This window comes from Cupressus sempervirens, chromosome 10 (genome assembly GCF_028749045.1).
Source record: "Cupressus sempervirens isolate cs-2001-9-10 chromosome 10, ASM2874904v1, whole genome shotgun sequence".
Classification (NCBI taxonomy): domain Eukaryota; kingdom Viridiplantae; phylum Streptophyta; class Pinopsida; order Cupressales; family Cupressaceae; genus Cupressus; species Cupressus sempervirens.
In genome coordinates, this window is record NC_143127.1 from 50,026,432 (window position 1) to 50,033,711 (window position 7,280).

Consider the following 7,280-nt stretch of genomic DNA (forward strand, 5'->3'; position numbering starts at 1 on the left):
TTCATTTCATAAATTGTTACAAACGCTCCCACAATCCTTAAAAAGCATCTGAAATAGCAGCAGGAAAAATAATTTTTATTAGTGATTTTGTAAATCAAGGAGCTTAACTGATTCAAAATATGGAGTATCTGCTTGGACTCCAGTACTTTCCAGAATTATTAATTTTGTTATATTTTCTTACTCAAAAATGAAAGAAAATGCCAGAGAGCTTGTTGTCAAGAATCTACGAGACATATATTTGATATCAGTTTTGTAATTTGTATGTAGGTTTTGACATATTTAGAGTCCAAAAGTATGATTTTTGTGGTGTTTTGGAAATATTTGAAGTCCAAAGAATGATTGACGTATGATGAAAGTGCAGGAACCTGGCTTTAATGTAAGGTTAGGCCTAGAAATGTGGAACAATTATTAGATTTGAGATTTAATCTTTTTCTAAATTGGTATCACAATCATATTTTTGGGAATATTTCCAAGTTTTTTTTATGCATTTCCCGAGGTTTCGTATGTTTTTTTGATGGTTGTGGTACGCTTTGTTAACCCCCCGAAAAAATGATCACAGCCGTAATGATAATCACAAAGCTACATCCAACAATTCTGCTGTCTTGCATGGATCATTGGAAGATATATAGCAAACGATAATGATTTCTACAAGCACCGCCAAATTGAGGCAACATCCGAACTCCGAGTAAAATTGAACTTTTTATTTTCCATTTTAAACTTCTGATTGCATAAAAGAGGTTTCTTGTATAGGAGGAATAAGGGACAAAGAATATTCTCCATTAATCACACTTCACAAATTTGACATTTCTCGACAAATTGGAAAGTTTTGTCTCTATGACACAGTTCCCAATTATAATCAATAAAAAATTAATCTTCAGTATGAATTAAATTTTTATAACAATATGAAACATAAATGGAATTAACAAATAAGAACATAAACATTATTAAAAATTTAGTTTACTTTTAAATATGGTTTAGTTATTATACTAATTTTAGAACTTAAATATAAAATTATTGTCCACATTCAAAACAATAGATATGGTAATATTAAATTAATAGATTAAAATAAATTATGGTAAAAAAAAAATCAATATACTTTTAATCATCACATAACTAAAAATAAATTTTCATGCACGGGACAACGAAATCAAAGCTTACTTCAAAGAGGACAACAAAGTGATAACACAAGATATAATAGCAAGTAGCAAATGAGATTTATTTCAAGAAATGATACTTTTATATAATGTTATTTTTAAAATCATTAAATAATGTTCACTAAGATGTACAAAATTAGTTCTTTATATATTGTACCATCGACTTAACTATTGCACCTATTTCAGGTGCAAATGTTATTTTATTATCAGTTGTACATTTTATACTAAATCCTAATACTAAAAAGAACATGATTGTCTTGGGTATGTCCATATCCACAACACCAATACTATGCCCAAAACAACCGGAATTTGCTCATTTATAGTGCATACTCTCATAACAAGTTGTACTTGAGAATTGCCATCATTTTTTTTTCACTCTTTTTCGCAATATTTTCTTATTTTAATTCATATGACATTAACATTGTTTAGAATTGGTATTCACTTGGCGAATAGAAAGTACAAATGGACTTTGATTAGTTGGTAGATGTTTGGGAAATTAAAATAGTTGAGATATTAATACAATTAGGACAAAGAATCTATTTTTGTTATTTAATGCCAAATAAAGCATGACATAAAGTGAAACACAACAAGACTTGATGAAAGATACAATTATCAATTTTACTTATCACAATGTAGAGTGTGAAAAGTGAACTAATTTGAAGCATAACCATCCCCTGAGAGCTCAACTTCCTACACTACACCTGGACAAACTAAAGGCAATCACAACCTTTATGTTTATCCTATTAATCATAGGTTGAAATTGCAGACATCCCAAAATAGGACATAGACTTGCTACTAAGAAAAAATGAATATTGTAGTTTTACAAAAGAAGAAAAACAAATTAATGCATTTAGAGAACATAAGAGCCCTAATTCAAATATTCTAAAGAACCTACACTATTTACTATTATGTATGATAAGATAAATACATAGTATAATAGTAAAGATGGTCTGTGTACCTGATACTAGAGTAAAATACATCTTCATTCATTCATGAATAAAGGTTAATGATGAGAGTATAGAGAGTGACTCATTTTGTGCAAACTCAAAGTTGTAGTGTAATTTAAACATCTAGTAGGGGTTTTGGAGGCAGTGCCCCTAGTGAGGTCAATGGCAAGTGCCTAGGGGAGAAAAAGAAAGCATTTGAAAAAACCAAGAAAATGGGAGCTAACTCTATTTTTCCATTTTAAAGCAACACGAAGAGTCCATTGGGACTTGCAAATTCTAATAAAGGAATTGTGCGAGTCCTTCACAAAAACTCGTGAGTTGTGGTGAGTTTAACTAGAGCAAAGCTATGCCTATAAGTTTATACATCGAACATAAGGCCGAATTAAATTTCTTTGAATTTTTTTTTTTATTGGTCTTATCCTTCTAATTTGCTTCCTCTAAGCATCACCAAATCTTCTATTCTCTTCCACACATCTAATCCTCAACTTGACCTTATATTTATATCTTATACATTGTCATGTTGGCTTGAATACAACTTAGAATGAAAAATATTCATCTTCTCTATCAGCTAGAACCAACAGACAATTCAATTGAACTCAGTATGCCAAAGCAAGAAAATCCTTCGTTAGCTGACCCTACTCGATAGATACTAACACAAAGTGATTTTCTTGTGTTAATGAAGTGAACTTGATTAATACTGCATATTCACAAAGTTTCTTTGGTAAACGAGTGACTTCAGTTAACACTGGTTCCATCCAATATTCCTTTCATTAATTGAATGACCTTGGTTAACACTATACTTCTATAAACTTTCCTTTGTCGTTCGAGTGAATTCGATAGACACTAACTTCTGAACTAGGAAAACTCTGGAATGATCAACAAACATAGGAAACTATCTTCAGTGCCCAAGTGAGCTCAACATACACTGATTGGCAATGATATGACATTTTGTATAACATCAAAGGCAATACACAATTAATCAGTTGTTTCCAACAATCTCGTTCTTTGGCATTGATGGCAACGCATGTCATAATGCAATGAAATTTTAGAGCTAGAATAAAGTAAGGAGCATATCCTTAGTTTCATTATGTTTCTTATCCATGAGAACTCCCTCTATGAATGTGAACTCCCTCTACCTTTAGTTTCTCCCTCTGTCGACAAACTTATGCCTTCGATATCTCCCTCTCAAGAGATAAAATTTCTGTGAGATATGACAACAAACTTCCCCCTCTTTAACATCTTATGCCAAAGACAATATTTAGTGTATATCAATGTACCTTATGTACTAATTCATTTACAATGGGCCTTTGTCAATACTACATCAACTGATTGATCTTCAACATGCTCTGGTTGATGCATTACAAAACTTCCTTTAGTGAGCTTCAAAGAGGGGAATGACCCCTAACTTACTTCTTAGATATAGAAATGCATCCTTAGGTAATGGATTAGTGAATATGTCTACAATTTTCTCTTTATTATTCACATATTCCAATTTGACCTCTTTGTCTTATACTAATTCTCTCAAAAAATGATATTTTATAGCAATGTACTTGGTTTTAGTATGCATCACATGATTCTTTGATATATTGATTACACTGGTGTTATCATAGTATATAACTATTGGATCCTTGATCTCTATTTTCATACCTGCCAAGGGTTGTTTGAACCAAACAATATTAGAAAAATTAACTAATGTTGCCACATATTTGACATCGGCTATGGACTGAGAAATACAATTTTGTTTCTTACTTGTCCAAGACACTAGTCTTTTATCAAGAAACAATGCTCCACCACTGGTGCTCTTTTTGTCATCAACACTTCCTACCCAATTAACATCTATGAATACTTCTAAATCTAGATTGCCTCCTTTTTGTACCATAAACCATAGTCTTCAATACCTTTTAGATATCTCATGATTCTTTTGATTGCCATCTTGTGATTTTCTTTGGGATTTACTAAGAATCTTGCCACCATACTGACTACTAATGCAATATCAAGCCCTATATGCACTACATACTACAATTTTTCAATCATTGATCTGTATGTGGTCTGATCTACCTCATTGGAATCATCATTTTTGGAAAGTGATGAGAGCATTTAACGTTCCAAATCATACCATATTTTAGCCTTCATATAAGCCTTCACACTCATTTCAATCCCCATTTTATATTCCATTTTCTCCTTATAAGTTGCATATGATTTAATATTAATGAGTAATATTTAATCTAGTTATTAGATAGAATATGCGAATAAATAAGATGTGATTGTATATATCTAGCACATTGATTATGAGTTGCAAGTCTTCATGTAACCTACTATGTATCTTCTTGTTACTATAATTCAAAGCTCCATCAAGTTGTGAAAATCTCATACATAAGGAAGAACACCAATGACTGACAAGGATTGATGTTGGGAATGAGAAAAGTCAAGAGGGAATGATGAGCCAATGAATGGATTAGCGGATCAGTATGTTATCCAATTAATGGAGGAGCAAGAAATTTGGTAGTCATGGGCTATAAAAGTGATGGGAGGTCACCAAGTCAATGCACATATTATTTTCCATACTTGAGATTAGACACATTTGACTATGACCCATCGAATGATATTTACCCCAATTATTCTGAACACAAATGCATGTATGTGTGGAAAGGACGTGAAGGTAAGTTACATGCCAAAGGATATAAATAATCTTTGCCCAAAATTTAACAATTATTATTGCTAAGTATTTTGTATGTAATGGGTTTTAGGAAAAGAAATTATAATTGAGATTCATTTTAATGAATCATGTGGATAGAATACATGTCATTTTCTCTATATCTGTATTTTGTTACATCTGAACCTTTATCAAAAACATGGCTCAAAAATAGTGGATGGAGACAATATTATTTTATGAACTAATACAACAAATTGTCTATTTCTTTACAAGCTGCATAATTCTATTATAGATTTGCTATATAATAGCCATTATTTATATGGAATGTATATTAGAGTAGTTAATAAGTTGTTAAGGCTACATATATATAAACAGTATGAGATATAGTGTTGAAGATATGTACAGTCCTGTAGAACACACAACATTGTACACAGACTGTTATTATTATTCTGAAATATAAGTTTAGTATTTGCATGATTTCAGAGGTGTAAAACTATTATTTTTCTTCACCAAGTAGCTGAGGAGGAAGGGCCCACTCTAAAGTTACCCAGTGATTAATTTTTGTTAGTTATGTTTGGAGTGCATTAAAATTAGTTTTCATTTGTATGTTAATTAGCTTAGCATTACATAGTATCGATTTAATTGCAATATATTAGTTTATGTGTCTAATATCCATATTTGATTGTATAATAGTATTTTATATGAAATAGATTAGGAGTTGATAATTTCTTAAAAGTTGTAGTTATTTTTATTACAGATTAGTTTTGTTGAGTTATTTTTGTTTCTAATGTTCCTATCGCCAGGAAGTGATAGTTCTTGTTGCTGGAATTTCTTTAGTTTTTCATAGATTCAATTTTGTGTGCTTTAGCTGCATTCATAATCCATCATTTCACAACTATCATCACTTGATAGCATATTTCTCAGACGCCTTTCGCAAGCTTATGCTCTCAGATTGACACATATAGACCAGCCAAACTTCATCATAAAATTGTTAATTCTTCTCTTATTATTCATCCCAGTGTTGGCCTATCGGAAAGCTTATGTCTAGCAGACATAGGAGTTCCAACTAGTCTTGAGTCTTCCATTCCAAATTTCTTTAGTATCTCCTTGATATATTTATATTGAGTAATGTAGATACCATCTTTCTTCTATTGTATCTATAACCCAACAAAGAATTTTATTTCTCCAAACATAGACATCTCAAATTCTTTACTCATTTCTTCCAAAAATGCCTTGTACAAGTCATCATTTCCTATAAATAAAGTGTCATCCATGAATATTTCTGCCAACACAATCTTCTTGTCTAGTCTTCTTTGATCCATAGACTGTTGTTATCATTTCTTCTTTGAAAACCAATCTTTATCAATAAGTTATGAAGTCTTTCATACCAAGCTCTGGGAGCTTGCTTGAGACCATGCAAAGCTTTGTGTAATCTACATATCATATCTCTTTTGCTAGGATCTAATAAACCTTCAGGTTGTATAATGTAGACTTCCTCATCAAGAATTCCATTCAAGAATGCAAATTTTACATCCATTTTATATACTTTAAGTCCTTTGTGTGTTGCATATGCTAGTAAAGTTCTAACACCTTCTAATCTTGTAACAGGAGAAAAAATTTCACCATAATCAATACCTACTTCTTGAGAATAATCTTTACATACTAACCTTGCTTTATTTTTGGAAACTTCTCCATCTTCATTTAGCTTATTTCTAAATACCCACTCTGTGCCAATTACATTTTTATCCTTGGGTCTAGGAACAAGAGTCCAAGTTTTTTTCTTCTCTATCTATTCTATTTCCTCATTCATTGCTTCAATCCAACTTTCATTATCCAAAGCATCTTTAACATTTCTAGGTTCAAATTCAGCAATCAAACATGTACCTTTTAATTTGTTTCTTATTATTGTTCCATTTGACTTGTCTCTAATGATTTGATTGGGTGCATGATTCCTTCTGACATATCTTGCTAACACAAGTTCTTTTGATTTGGAGTTTGTTTCACTGATCTCTTCATGATCTTCTGTATAAAGCTCGAGTCCCACTGTCTATAACTTAGGTCCATCAGACTTAGTTTTCTCTCGCAATAGCTTAGTATCTTTTGAATGTGACTCAGGTCCTTCAGATTGTGACTCAGGTTGCATTGATTGCAACTTGGTAGCCCTTGGAGATTTTGGGGACTTGAGAGGTGAGACCTCTTGATTTCTAGATAGATTTGGCAAAGTATTAGGTTCATAGTAAACATTATCTTTGGTAATCCTCAGGTTCCTTATTGTTTTCTTCTTCAATCTTTTCTACAAAATCATCAAATTCTCACATGTGCACTTTCTATGATTTTATAAGTAGACAAATTCAAACATTTGTATGCTTTACTTCTATAGGAGTAACCTAGGAATATGACTTCATCACCTTTGACGCCAAATTTACCTTTCCTAGATTCTTTTAAGATATAATATTTGCTGCCAAATACTTTCAAGTAACTTACATTAGGTTTGTAGCCATACCATAGTTCATAGGCAGTTGATTT